Below are 14,986 nucleotides of genomic sequence, written 5' to 3' on the forward strand. Positions count from 1 at the left end.
TAGATAGATAGATACTGTAGATAGATAGATAGATAGATACTGTAGATAGATAGATAGATGGATAGATACTGTAGATAGATGGATAGATACTGTAGATAGATAGATAGATACTATAGATAGATAGATAGATAGATAGACAGATAGATACTGTAGATAGACAGATAGATACTGTAGATACAGATAGATACTGTAGATAGACACTGTAGATAGATAGATAGATAGATAGACCGATACTGTAGGAGAACATCAAGTATTCTTTGAGGCCATATAAGACCCGCTTTGAAGGTGAAAGAGAAAGAGGCTGGGATTTTTTTCCTTGGTATTTTCAAGGTCCTGTGATAAGCAACTGACTGTGATATCCGGCTGTCTGTCGGAAGGATCTTCACTGGACTCAGAGGTGTTATTCTGAATGTCTGTCCTCCATCTGACCCTGTGAGATCTCGCTCTGTCTGCACTCGTCCCTTTTATTGGTGCTTTTAATGTTATCCTGCCACCTTTTATGTTACTGCAGTTCTCAAATAATTAAAGAACATTTGAATAACTGGGAAAAACACATACTTGAAAAACACATACTTGCATTTAATTATTTTAAACAGCTCTTCATCCTGGATTTAATAGATAGATAGATAGATAGATAGATAGATAGATAGATAGATAGATAGATAGATAGATAGATAGATAGATAGATACTGTAGATAAATAGATTGATAGATACTATAGATAGATAGATAGATACTGTAGATAGATAGATTGATAGATACTATAGATAGATAGATAGATAGATAGATAGATAGATAGAATAATTACTATAGATAGATAGATAGATAGATAGATAGATAGATAGATACTGTAGATAGATAGATAGATTGCATTTTACAATCACTTGGAACATCTCTCAGGATAGATAGATAGATAGATAGATAGATAGATAGATAGATAGATAGATACTGTAGATAGATAGATAGATTGCATTTTACAATCACTTGGAAATCTCTTTCATCTCTCAGCCTTTAGGATCATTTAAAAGGTGAAGGTGACGTGACATGTGGCCAAGTATGGTGACCCATACTTGGAATTAGTGCTCTGCATTTTAACCCACCCAAAGTGCACACACACAGCAGTGAACACACACACACTGTGAACACACACCCGGAGCAGTGGGCAGCCATTATTTGCTGCGGCGCCCGGGGAGCAGTTAGGGGTTCGGTGCCTCAGTCGTGGTATTGAAGGAGTCAAACCTTAGAGTCAAACACAGACACACAGCAGATTGTGTTGTGTGTTCTGATCTACTCTACTGTCAAGAGACTGCCACTGTAACTCTTAACTTCAGAATGATCTCTAATGGTAGCTCTCTGCCTCCACCCTGACCCCTTTCCTCTCTCTGTCTCTCTGTCTCTCTCTCGATCTAAATCTATCTCTATTTCCCACTGTTTCTCAGCCTAATCTCTGCAAGTCCATGCATGAGTCATGCTGTCTGCCCACCACATCCCTGAGCTGGACAGAGACAGTGGGAAGCACTTAATGATGGCCTTGTTTAGTAATTCATTATTGATGATGCCTGTTTTCTAAGACAGAAGCATTATGGGGGCTGATCTTCCCTCTTCTGAAAGACCACGTGTCCACACAGCCAACCCTGCATCTAATTTGGTCTGAATTAAAAGATCAACCCTCATATATAGTCAAACATGAAATCATAATTGAACTGATTAACTTTCAGTTCATAAATATTCATTTATGTTCAATGATAATGCCTGACTGCATGATTCATTATTGTGCATATTATTATAACATTTAAAACGATTCCCCTATAGTTAGTTGAAAAAAATGCAGAAAGTTTTTTTTATTATGAAGCAAAAATATTTTTCTATCTCTTTAATGTTTTAGTATTTCCTGCTGATGTAACCAAGGCCATGTGGGCAGGAAAAACATTGATGTAACAACGTTAATGTATTTGGTCTTGGCGGAATAGATCTGCTACGCTGCTGCTGCTGCGGCAGAGCAAGTACAGAGACTCGCTACTGCCAATACATCCACAACATGCTGCTGTGAGCATGTAAGAAATATTGCTGCTGCAAATATAACATACATAAAATAACCCCCATATAGCGTACATGAATCACCTCGTAGCAGATCTATACAGGTGGAGCTGGGGAAGGTGGAGGGTTTTTGAAGCAAGCTGCAACTGCTGTAGCAAACACTAGTCATATATTTGAATGTTGAGCAGCGAGCTCATTGGCTACCGATACAGGAGAGAACCAATCAGCTGTGCCATGTGATAATGATGTCATTAGGTCAGATTGAGTTAGACCTATCGGACTGCGCCATCTAGAGTTTCGTGCCAGAACTCTGTATATATACTTACACACACACACTCTTCCTCTGTTGCCCGGGGAAAAAATACAGTTCATTGAGCGCAAGTTGACCTTTTGTGACCTCTTCTGACACATTTCCCCAACATCTAATATAGTATAAAAGGTATCAGAAAAATATATTTAATTAAGCATTGTTTTAATTGACATGTTAGCTAATAATTGGTATGCAAATGAAACATATACAACATTCATTTTAATTACTCTGATTTACAATGATTGTATTAATTTATAAATATTAATTTATTAATTATTTATAATTTCTGGAAGATTTTATTAGTTATTTATGAAAGACTGGATGCTTGAAATAATACAAAATAATACAATAATACAAAATCGCTGCTACAGAAAACGCACATTTGTGTAGTTGGATTCAAAACCTTTTAGATTGTGATAACTAGCATGTGCGTCAGTGTTCCTTGTTCCATTAAAAGTCATAATCACAGACGAGCACTCTATCATAATAAGAGCATGACAATCCGACATGCAACTCTCTCCCAGGTTAAACAGCAGCAGATGGAGATTGTCTCTGGCCTCGTTTGTGAGCAGAATTAATTAGCAGTCACAGCAGCTGACACATCAGTTTTACACTGACCTGCAATTAAGAATAACACTTCTTTTTGGAGTGTGTGCATAGAACGGCCGCTTCATTGGCAACAGCCCGTGCTGCTTGATTTGTAATTAAAGTTTCTTTGGTCTCTGAGGCATTATGGGACAAATGTGTAAACCTCGGGAACCCTTGAAGCTCCCAGACAAATTTTCATAACTGAAACATTTATTCCACATAATAACTTTGTTCTGAAATTGAGTGAGCTGTGTTGCTGTCTGCTGCCTTCTAAGGCAACATTCTACCTGAATAAACCTCAAAACTGTCTGATTTGAAACACTCTACATAGGCAGCAACTCCATGCGGCACACATAAGGGGCCAATCACACCAAACATGTTTTTTTCTGTGGAATAGGATAGAACACAAGGTCTTGAAAGTTTTTTTTTAATTTTTTTTATTCAAAATTATTTTAACTTGAGCACTGCATCATGTGTGAGACGCTGCAAAAGACTCATGTGTAACAGTTATACATGTCCGTCCAGTGCGTTTACATAGAAAAACATTACAAAAGTAGCACAGTGTTATATATATATTTATACTTATATATTTAGAACTACATTATGGAAGCCTGTTTCTTCCAAGGAATTAGTAAAAAAATTGCAAGGAAAAACACAATTCTGAGAAGAAAAGTCTCGAGTTGTGAGATATAAATTCAAAATTGTGAGGGAAAAAAAAGAGTTATGAAATTTGAAAAAAAATACATTTTTTCTTTTTTTTATTCCGTGTGAGAAAAAAAAGAATTATGAGATGTAAACTCAGAATTCAGAGAAAAAAAAAGTCAGAATTGCAAGAATGATTTTTTTTTCTCAGAATTTAGATTTTTATATATAGGAATTATGTTTATATTATCTCGCTGTTCTGAGAAGCAAAAGTTTGTGAGAAACAAAGTCTGCATTGTTGATAAGTAGGAATTACCTATATATATATATATATATATATTTGATCTGTGTCGGAAAGGGGCTTCCATTTGTATCAGTACTTTTTTATATTAAATAGTATATAAGTATAATTAGGCTATAATCAGCATTTCTATATTCTTTAATAAATAGATTTGTTTTTCACCAAGCTTGCTGCGATTCTTTCTGGGATTGCGTTATTTAATTAGTTTTGCCTTATGTGGCATTCTATTCAAAAGTTAGAATTTCCAATTGTAACAAAACGGCACTTCCAACTTGGAACCTCACTTGGAACAATAAATATTCACATTCACACATTAATCACTTTTAAGCAAAAAATGCATAAACAAAAATAAAAAAAATCTAAGTTACATGATGAGAAAACCTGTTTAGTAAACATGCATAACCAATGCCAGTGTTGCATAGCATTGTTTATTCATAACTTGGGGACATTTTTTGTTGACAAGCATCCGCAAATTCAACATTAGCAGTCCGATTTTGTGCCTTTTTACATCATCTTCCAAGGACAATAGAATATCAAAATGAGGTATTTTTAAAGCATCTCGAAATGCTGTCTAGGTAGGCAGCTCACTAGGTTTTGGAGCACAGGCTAACATGACAGCTTCATAAAGGACTAAGCTTGACTGAAATGCTTCTCTGTCACCAAAACCCCCACAATGCATTGGGGCAAGGGAGTGAGGCGAGAAGTGCGACGCAAAGATGCATTTGCTCTGCAGCAGTGTCCACGGTGCAGATGTTGCAGGTTATTTCCGTGAAGTTTCATCATGATGCTGGGACGCTGAACTCTGGTAATCTGTGCTTCTCTCTGGAGTGTGTTTGTTTTGGCAAGGGAACACTTCAGCAAGCGTGTGTCTCTGTGTGTACGCATTAATTAATATTTATTTAAGGGTGTTAAAATTGTGCTGTATTGGTCTGTAGATGTTAATTGCATGGTAATTTGATGTTTGTGCTAATGGATTTGACATCAAATATCATTTCCATATGGATCTGTTACATTTGAGCCTACACAGACAAGGTGGTTTTCAAACAGAAAATATTTTTTTGTGTTCACTTGTTTGCATACAATGTATTTGTTTCAGTATGATGTGTGAGCTACAGAGGTCCATAAATACTGTTAATGTAAAATCATTCACGGTTAGTGAGGAATAAACAAGCGTGAAGTTAATTTGTGAAGTATGAAAGTGTCAGGAATGTAAAACAGGCCCAAGCCAGGTTGTACTCACCATGTTGATTGTTAATGAGATGCCACATTCATTTACAGCACACTCTGGGATCCCTGGGGAAATTCCACAATGACACCTGATTCCTAAAATAACACATTTACAGCCACAAATACATCCTGATTGACCTCCATGGTAAATATAAAAAAACAAAAATGTTTTGTGGTTATATTTAATAATCTGCTAACAACCAGAAGTAAGCAGTAAACAAGTAGCCTATACAAAAGCACACGCCAATGCTTGACAAACGTAAACGAGCAGTATTTTACTTCACTATGCGTATTTAACTTTAACAGAGTATTCTCATTTTAGAAAAACGTTTTCTTAAACACATTAAAAAGAATATCTTGGTTTTACTTAATTACATTTCATAAAAAATTAAATGCCAATCGTTAGTTCAAACCAAGCGGCAACCTTCCGGTCTCTCTTGTGAAACCAACACGGAAGTGACTAACTTTACAGCAGAAAAAAAAATGTTTACAACCTGGTACAAAAAGTGGTTTTGGTCTATATAGTTCATTTTGCCCTTCATAACAACTGTGAAGGGGGTGAATTTTTTTATAACTCATCTGTTATTAAGCCTTAAAGCTCTGCATAATTAAGGGCGTGGCCACTTGAGTGACAGATGGATTGGCGCTGCTGTCACCGCCAGCGCGCTAGGTGGGTGTGGTTTCAACAACCAGCTCCCGCCTCTTTGCCCACTTTCGATTATCGGGGAGATGCGCTGCCAAGATGGCGACGGCCGGCTCCGCCCACTTTGAGCTTCAAAAACGGTCAACAGAAACCTACGGGTGACGTCACGGACACTATGCCCATGTTTTTTATACAGTCTATGGTTCAAACCGAAGACGTAGATACCTGCTCACCATTAGTGACATCTTATTCGCTAATGAATTATTCTTGTGAGCCGATTCTTTTCGGTTCTTATTACTGATCAAATCGCAGTCAACGATTCAATCACGACCTGAACTGATCCGTTTGCAGCTGTTCGCCAGGCTGATTTAAAGGGGTCATATGATGCTTTTTTAAAGATCATTATTTTGTGTATTTGGTGTAACAGAATATGTTGACATGCTTTAATGTTCAAAAAACACATTATTTTTCAAATACTGTACATTATTGTAGGCCCTCTATGCCCCGCCTCTCTCAAACGCTTCGTTTTCTACAAAGTCCCTCCTTCCGACAAGCGCAGTCTGCTCTGATTGGCCAGCTGACCCAGTGCATTGTGATTGGCCGAACACCGCAAGCACTCATCGGAAATGTAACGCCCCTTACCATAATCACGAGCTTCATCTTTCAAAATAAATGTAAAGACAGAGCCCGAAAGGGGAACAGAGTCGCATGACAGACACAGTGATGAAGCTGGTATGTGTTTGCAGTACACAAGTCACGGTTAAGACAGCTGACTCCACTGTGATGTGACCCTCTCTCTCTCTCTCTCTCTCTCTCTCTCTCTCTCTCTCGCTCTCTCTCTCTCTCACACACACACAATGCGCAAAACTCCACATTTGAACAGTCAATAGTATATACTTAAACTAATAACAAAACAGTAACTGATTCAGAAGCGCCAGATTGTCAGAATTGCCGCCTCTCCTAGGTTCACAAAACGGTCGTCCATAAAATGCATTGCTGTTCTGTTGTAAGTCATCTTAAAGATTCCTAAATGCATCTACTTCTGGAAGGCCAAATAAAGTGCTTTTGCTTTCGCACTGAAACACACAGCTTCTCCCTGAGATGGCTGCTTCAACACTAACTGCGGTTACTGAAACCACGCCTTCTTTCTTTGCGTGAACATTTTGGTGGCATTATGCTAATATTTCCACATAGTGAGGTAGATATGTGGGGGCGTGTTAGAACGAGCCGTTTTAGGGGGGCGTGGCAGAGTCTTAACTTTGATAAAGAATATCTCTTTGGTTTTGAGACTTTAGTCTTTGCAACTTCAGGGATCTTATCTATGCACAATCAGCTTGTAACACTTCAAAGAGAAAGGAAAACTTGAAATCGCATCATATGACCCCTTTAAAACTGTTCGGAGCGAGTCTCTTGTTTACGATTCCATGAATTACCCTGTATCAAAACTAAGTAAATTAAAATTTACTTTAAATGTTTAACATTTTACTCTTGCATATTAAAAATGAAAATCATATTTAGCCTATACATTACACTAAATTGTGAATCACAACCAAAAAATAAAAATAAAAGGACAAGCTGTTGATGCACAAAGTAGATTATGCTTTAATGTGGCTGTCAAAATTAATATAAAAATGTAAACACATTTTTCCAAGTGGAGTCAGCTTTTAAATTATGTTTATGCTCTCATTACACATTTACTTTTTTTAATCATATTTTGTTGTTTTTATTTATTTGCACACACACACACACACACTTGAGTAATCTTTGATATTCAAAGTTGAATCTTTTGATTAGAGAGCTAGAAGTGTTTACATTGGTGCACTTGTAGCCTATCTCGTACCCTTGAGCTAAACTTAACTCTGCCTTGTTTTTCAGAATTGTTCATGCCGTTGATTTCAAACCGTTATTTGGCTATCCTTGGATTCTCAAACAGCCCAGCAAGAGCTCATGCCTCCTTCCTAAAGACTTTAAGGCTTCCAGCTGTCATTACTTTCTCTAAAATCAAGCAATGGACCGTTGTGAGCCAAGCCAGCACTAACTGGTATTTTCGGACTGGGGAAGCTCTGAGTAGCTGCTGAACGAGGGTAAACCTTTCCAAAAACACAGAGGATGTTCTTATTTTGTATTGAATCCTAAATCTATTGTTTGATCTAATTATTCTGCCTCTAAGGCCCTTTTATCCCAGCACTGCTGATGAAACCGAAGCGAAAGAGGAGGCAGAGTGTGTCTCCTGGTTGTTTGAGACAGGACATCCATAGCACTGAGAGAGAGATAAAGAGCGAGAGATAGAAAGAGAGTGAATAAAAGAGTACTGAGTGATTCAGTCACGTACAGCCCAGCCATTATCTAGTCAACAATAAAAGATTACATCATATCAGCTGGCATAATTTCTTCAAGGTCTTTTATTGATTCTTTGAATGGTGAGTGCAGCTGTTGAAAGTGTACAAAAGAAAGCCATTGTATTTACGGGATCACATCAGGATTTTATAGGCACACAGAAATGATTTGACGATTCAGATTTCATTCGGAGGATGATCACAACTTTCATGTGGCTTTGTAACAGGTACACAACACTCCAATTATGTTTAATTCCTCTTTGCATGCAAGATGAGCCAGCACTCCTAAACTGAGAACAAAAAAATTTGACAAAACAAACCAGTGAGAAAATATATTACAGTTTATTGTTATACACTCATCAGTCGCTGTTACAAATTCAAAGTAAAGCAAGTATTTTAATTTTACCGAACTATCTGTAAAATAAATATCGGCTTTGTCCCAAATGGCACCCATGTAGTCCACATTTTGGTAGCATAATGCCAAATAGACTATTGGGTAGGGTGACCATATGTGCCCTTTTTCCCGGACACGTCCTGGCCAGGATTTCTATATTGCCTCAAATATCCAGGTTTTGGGTTTATTTTCCTGTTTTCATACTTGCTGAAGGTAATGATCGAAAAGTAGTTTAACCAGTAACATGCAGGCATTGTACATAATCAACCAATCATGGTGCGTGAGAAGGTAGGATCTATAGAGAATGGTCAAAGCAATGCAAATATTCATACATATTAGGTGTGCTCAACTTGAAGCGGTGCTGCGCAGACCGATCAGTGTATGACATCAAAGTACAGCGAGACTGATTTGAAAGTATAAGGAGCCGTCTGTTTTCTATAGCTCTCATGGTACTTTGATGTCATAACACCGATCGGTCCGCACAGCGCAAGCGAAGCCAAAACCTGGATATTTCAGGCAATATAGAAATCCTGGCCGGACAGGATGTGTCTGGGGAAAAAGGGCACGTATGGTCCCTACTATTACCTACTATTGGGTAGTAGTCCTCTGTGAAGTCTAGTGTGAAATCAAGAGTGTAGTGGCGCAAAGAGGGTGCTGTTGAGCATTCTTCTTATATAGTAAAATGGCAAAAAGGACAGCTTAAAGTGTGGTCACATTAGCCAACTTTCAGCTAAATTTAGCAGGCAAAAGGTCCACTGTCCATTGTCAAGAATGTAGCCATGCATGAAGCACATGAACATGAAATAAATCTGCACTAGCAAATTTTTCCCCATCATGCGAAACTCCTGATCATGCAGATTCCTACAGAAAGTACTGGATTTCTTTCACAAAATTTTGACCAAGCAACGGTAAATGTGACCATGCCTTAATAGTGTTGTGGCGCAAAGTCCACATGCACAGTTTGGGATGGACCATAGTATTGCTGTTGCCCTTGAAACTTCTGTGAGTATCAGCGTGTTTGCAACAACTGTAAAGGTGCAGTCACATTAGCGAAATTTCGTGGGAAAAGATTGTTGTCAATAGTGTAGCGATGCATGAAGCACAGCTCACAGATATAAAGCAGCCATCAAAGCAACATGATAACTTGAACACGAGCAAAATCTACATGGGAACTTTCTCTCCCTCATGTGAAACACAATTGTGCGGATTCCTATAAAAATGACAGAAGTTTGTCTGTGAAATTTTGCAGAGCAACGGTAAATGTGCCCACAGTATTTTGGAGCAAAGATCACAAGTCCACATGTACCATTTGGGATGGGCCCGGATTCCTATTGAAGTGACTGGATTTTGCATGCAAAATTTCACAGAGCAAATGGTAAATGTGATCTTAAGAATCAAAACACGACTCATTTTTGGATGTGGTAAAGTGTATCATTTCTGCTCAACTTGTTGTATTAAAAAGAATTGCAATTACTGTAAGTGCCACTAGTGGTGTAAAATGACTAATTTCACCTTAAAACCTAAGTTTTAAATGCACTGTTCTAAACTGAAATTGCACAAGAACAAGGTGGGCGGAGCTACTGAGGAGTTTATTGATCCATTCAGGGGTTTCTGAGTGACTTGGGACAAGGGGTCTCACGCTCTGGACTGCACAAATCAAGGTAATTGTGATTGGCTCAAGCCAGGGGTCAATGACTGATTACTCCACTGAAGAGCAACATCTGTTCTCTGCCAGTTGCCGACAGATCACTTTGATAGCGTTTAATTATGCAGAGGGTCACTGGACCAATTAGATTACTGATCAATTACTCCAGAAAATGGAATTGATAAGAGAGGACAAAAACATTAATGATTTTGCGAGATTGTTGCTATGTGTGGAGAGATTTATTACCCTGCGAGGATGTACATTTTTATGGGTTGGATTTGTCCTCAGGGCACGACAAATTCATGCAAAATACACCAGCAACTGGGGATTAATCTTTCATAAACAGAAAAATGGTTACATATTTTTGAACGCACTTGAATATAAATGTTGGAGATGAATAAACATGATATATGTAAGAAAAACAAGAATGTTATAGTCGAATCTAATGCTTGAGAACTGATTGTGATGAATGTTGTACATGAAAAATATTTAATGCCCACATAAACCCTAGCAGAAGTTGAATTTATGTAAGTCTTTTACAACTATTATAAAGTACTTTATTTTCCAAGGTTGCATTCCTGTCCTTTCAAATAACACAAACACAGAGAAAGTGGAAAAACACACACACACACACAAATCTTTTGTGCATCTCAAGGACTACTTGTGTTGTTTCACTGCATTCAGGATGGATAAAAACATGGAGGGGATGCTGCCCTGGTGGGACAGGAAGTAGAGATGCAGAGGGGAGCAACTTCACCTGCTGATCACCTTCAGTCTGACCACTGGAACTGGCTTCTGATTGGACGTGTCTGATAGCCCATCCAATTGATGGGAATGGGAGAGAGAGAGAGAAAGGAAGAGGAACCTGATGACAGTTCCCTGCAGAGATGAAACTCCTCAGAAGCGCTCAGAGAGAAGATGACACTTCATACCACATCATTTGATAGGATTCAGAGAGGGTTATGGATCCTGTCACACAACCAAATGAAGTCGAGGGGAAAACCGAGTCCCTAGGCTCTTCTCTGCTCCAACACCAGCCTGTAAATATCATGCATTATTGATGGGATAAAATGTTCAGCCTTGTTAGTTTTAAAGCTGACAATATGCCAGGCAAATTAAATATGTGATTTTTGATGCCATGTACAGCGAAAACATCTTCTAGATCAAAATGTATGCCATAATGAATATAACAAAAATCACAAATGAGATTTCATTAATATCTCAGTTGATCTCCTAGAAATCAATGCCATTAAAAAGAGAGCAAATGGAGATTTTTTTTGTGAAATATCCATCTTTTCAGATTTTTTCCCTCAGAAAAAGGCTCTAGTATCATGTCGCCTCTTGAGCTTCAACTCAGCAATTATACAAAAATCTGTAATCTACACTACAGAATATTTTAATAATATGAACAACATTTTTCCTGAAGAACCTCTGTTTTTAAGAGTGTAAGTAATATCTCAATATGCACTCAAATGTTTTTCGCCAAATACCTTTTTTTGGGGGGGGGTGAAAATGTCTGAGTCAAAGTCAGTAATTAAATGAAACAACAACAAACAGCAAATTTTCCGAAGTAATATGACATATTCAATCTAAATGTCAAAACAATGGTTTAATAATCCTTATAATAATAATAATTGTGATAATATGAACAATTACTGGACCATGCATTAAATCATATATGTATCATTTTATTTTAAATATTTTTTTGTCTCATTTTTTCAACCTGATTAGAAAGTGTGCTCCTTTCCAAGTAGTAAAGTTAAATTATATATTCAAAAATGTCAGTGGATGGGAATATGCCTGAGACATTTTAAAGCGAGAACAAGCGTATTAAATCACGGATTATTCTTGACATGTGAAACGGTCATTGGGGAATTGGATTTGACATGGTCATACATGAAGCAAATCCTATTTAAAGCTAATCGTTTTAAACACACTTCCATGCCAAAAACCTGAAAATGTAGTCTCCCACACACTGTTCAGAATAATGTTGTTGAGACAATAAAGGATCATGCATTACTCAGCTGATTGTGAATGCTCTTTCATTTACCGAATAAATGATGGCATTTATCCAGCACTACAGTGATTCCCTGTCTGTCTGTATGTGGACAGAGACATATCTATATGCACACTCACAGTAAATGTTGCTGAGGCCCATTATGAACCATCTAGATTATCATAACATTATATTACCAAACAGTCTTTCACCTCATGACCAGAAATGGCCCGAGTAGTGAATAATCATCAGTTTAATACTGAGATCTGCTCTCTAGTGCTGGTGCCTGTGAGGAAAGAGCGGCCTCTATCTTCAGAATGAAAGGCATTATAGGATTATACAAGGTTATGCAACAAAAATAACCCATATTGGGATTTCTAGCTAAAATAACTGTATTGTGAGTATGATTATTCATACTTTGATATTTTAATTATACCTCCCACTAATAGCTTTAGGTCAAAAACTGTGTTGTGGTGAGTGATGAGACATCCCTTCACCAAGACAAATGACCATTGCTTTGGTCAATTACATTTTACATAGAAATGGATTTCATTGGCTGTAAAAGTAAATAAAATTGGCAGGAATGTAATTAGATTGGCTTGTTAGCTAGCAAGATTTTCAAAAGGGAAAACATGTACTTTGAAGGGCTAAATGCAGTTATAAGGAGTAAAAAATATTGTTAAATGTTTTGGGTTTTTTTTGCCCTGGAGCGTTAGTAGAAATCAGAGCAGATTCTAGGAATTCATTTTGTGGCTCAGAGGAATTCTTCTAGCTTTAAATGTATGTTTAACCCAAAAATGCAATTGCTGTCGTTATTTACTCACCCTCACGTCATTACAGACTGGTATGGGTGTCTTTCTTATGTTAAGCACAAAATATGTTGTTGACGGTAGCCATTGACTTCCATAGTATGGGAAAAAATACTATGGAAGTCAATGGCTACCGTCAATTCTTTGCTTACCGACATTCTTCAAAATATCTTCCTTTGTGTTCAACAGGAGAAAGAAACTCATACATGTTTGGAACAAGTGGAGGGCGAGTAAATGATGACAGGATTTAAATTTTTGGATGAACTATCCCTTTAAGCGCCATTACTCGTGTACTATACATTTTTATGTTTTGGTGGGCAGCTGTTTGTGGGTGAGGCAACAAAGTCCTGACCTGATCTTTAACCAAGGCAAGAAATACAAAAAATTAAAATTAAATAAATAACAACAACAAACAAGACAGTCCTGTTTAAAATGTCAAGTCACTCTGGACTTGCAGTTAACTGTCTCACTGCTGCAGTATCCAAAGCAATAACTGTGCAGCTTTTCAGAGCCACAGTCACAAATTCGAATTATTTGCCCAATAAAAACACGTACTGTCAAGATAAAAGAGAACAAAAAATGACTGAAATGATCAATAAACAATCGTTGTAAAGAAAATCATGTTTAACCCGATTTCAAATAGCATCTCAAATCGGTGATGTTACTTCACCTTAAAGCAGCCTAGATTCTTATATGTTAGTCATTAGTGTTACTGTTTTGGTAAATACATACAGCCTTTAAAAGATCACTGTAATGAGCCACAGATCAAGATGATCAAATGCTTTGAAGAGCATACATATAAAAAATGACAAAGTATTCAATGAGTCCTTTCTCTGCAAATATTGAGTCACTGTACAAATGGAGGTTAACATCCTCTGCTGCTTGCATTACAAAGAACTGGATCACCACTGAAACACTATTGGACTTGCAGACACTTCTGTCACAAGGTGATCAATACAAGATGTGTGTGTTGTACTAGATCTAACAAACCCTGCTGTTAGGGATCATCTGCATTTTACTGGTTTGTCTGAGGGATGAAGGGAAAACAGATTGTGTCAGTGCAATGAACACAATCCTACAATGTGATTTTCTGGATTTTTTTTCTCATTTTGTCTCTCATAGTTGAGGTATACCTATGATGAAAATTACAGGCCTCTCTCATCTTTTTAAGTGGGAGAACTTGCACAATTGGTGGCTGACTAAATACTTTTTTTCCCCACTGTACATGCATAATTACTGTGATCACATGAACTTGAACGCAGACGCATGTAATTTTCTCAACTTATGCTAACATTAAAGGTAGTTTTATGGGAAATTTTTTTGCAGGGGTTTCATTCTGGAAAATTTTATATGTTTATGTGACGACAATGTTTTTCATTATGCATAGGCTACTGTTTCACATACAATTTTTTTTAAATACACAGTTTTCAGCATTTCCTAGTACCCAACAAGTGAACAGGTTTAGTTTGTGATTTTTGAAAGCAATGTATATTTTGAGTTGAATATAAAGTAAGCAATATAGCTGTAATTAGACTGATTTGACTAGTTTGAACCTACAACCATTAAAGTTACCAGTCTGGATCATTAAACATGGGGCTACACATTTCTATTTTTCTATTTAAAGGGGTCATATGATGTGATTTAAATTTTCCTTTCTCTTTGGAGTGTTACAAGCTCTTGGTGCAGAAAGAAGATCTGTAAAATTGCAAAGACTAAAGTCTCAAATCCAAAGAGATATTCTTTATAAAAGTTCAGAGTCAGCCACACCTACCTAAAACGGCTCGTTCTAACACGCCCCCACATATCTACCTCACTATGTGGGAAGATTTGCATAATGTCGCCCAAATGTTCACGCAAAGAAAGAAGGCATAACTTTTAGTCTCACTGTAGTTTTGTTGACGCTGCCGCCATGTCGTGAAGACACTGTGTGCTTCGTTGTGAAAGCGAATCTACTTTGTTTGGTCTTCCAAAAGAGGACGATATCTGCTTCGTCATGCCTGGAGCTGATCCGTGCTGATCGCTGAGGGAATACATCAACTTTCACCGTGGACGAAGCGGA

The 14,986-nt window shown here is 37.5% G+C and overlaps 2 long non-coding RNA genes across 2 annotated transcripts in view; both read left to right on the forward strand.

Moving 5' to 3' along the window:
* Positions 1-11,544, forward strand: part of LOC107590277 (uncharacterized) — a 22,475-nt gene extending 10,931 nt beyond the window's left edge. The window contains exon 3 of the long non-coding RNA XR_001609761.1: positions 10,807-11,544. This is a non-coding gene — a long non-coding RNA (uncharacterized lncRNA). The remainder of the gene's footprint in view (positions 1-10,806) is intronic.
* Positions 7,343-9,028, forward strand: LOC107590278 (uncharacterized). The gene is made up of 3 exons (XR_001609762.1): positions 7,343-7,354; positions 8,781-8,784; positions 8,919-9,028. It is a non-coding gene; the product is annotated as an uncharacterized lncRNA (long non-coding RNA).
* Positions 11,545-14,986: the final 3,442 nt, after the last annotated feature.

This window comes from Sinocyclocheilus grahami, unplaced genomic scaffold (genome assembly GCF_001515645.1).
Source record: "Sinocyclocheilus grahami isolate Dianchi unplaced genomic scaffold, SAMN03320097.WGS_v1.1 scaffold126.1, whole genome shotgun sequence".
NCBI classification, from domain to species: Eukaryota; Metazoa; Chordata; class Actinopteri; order Cypriniformes; family Cyprinidae; genus Sinocyclocheilus; species Sinocyclocheilus grahami.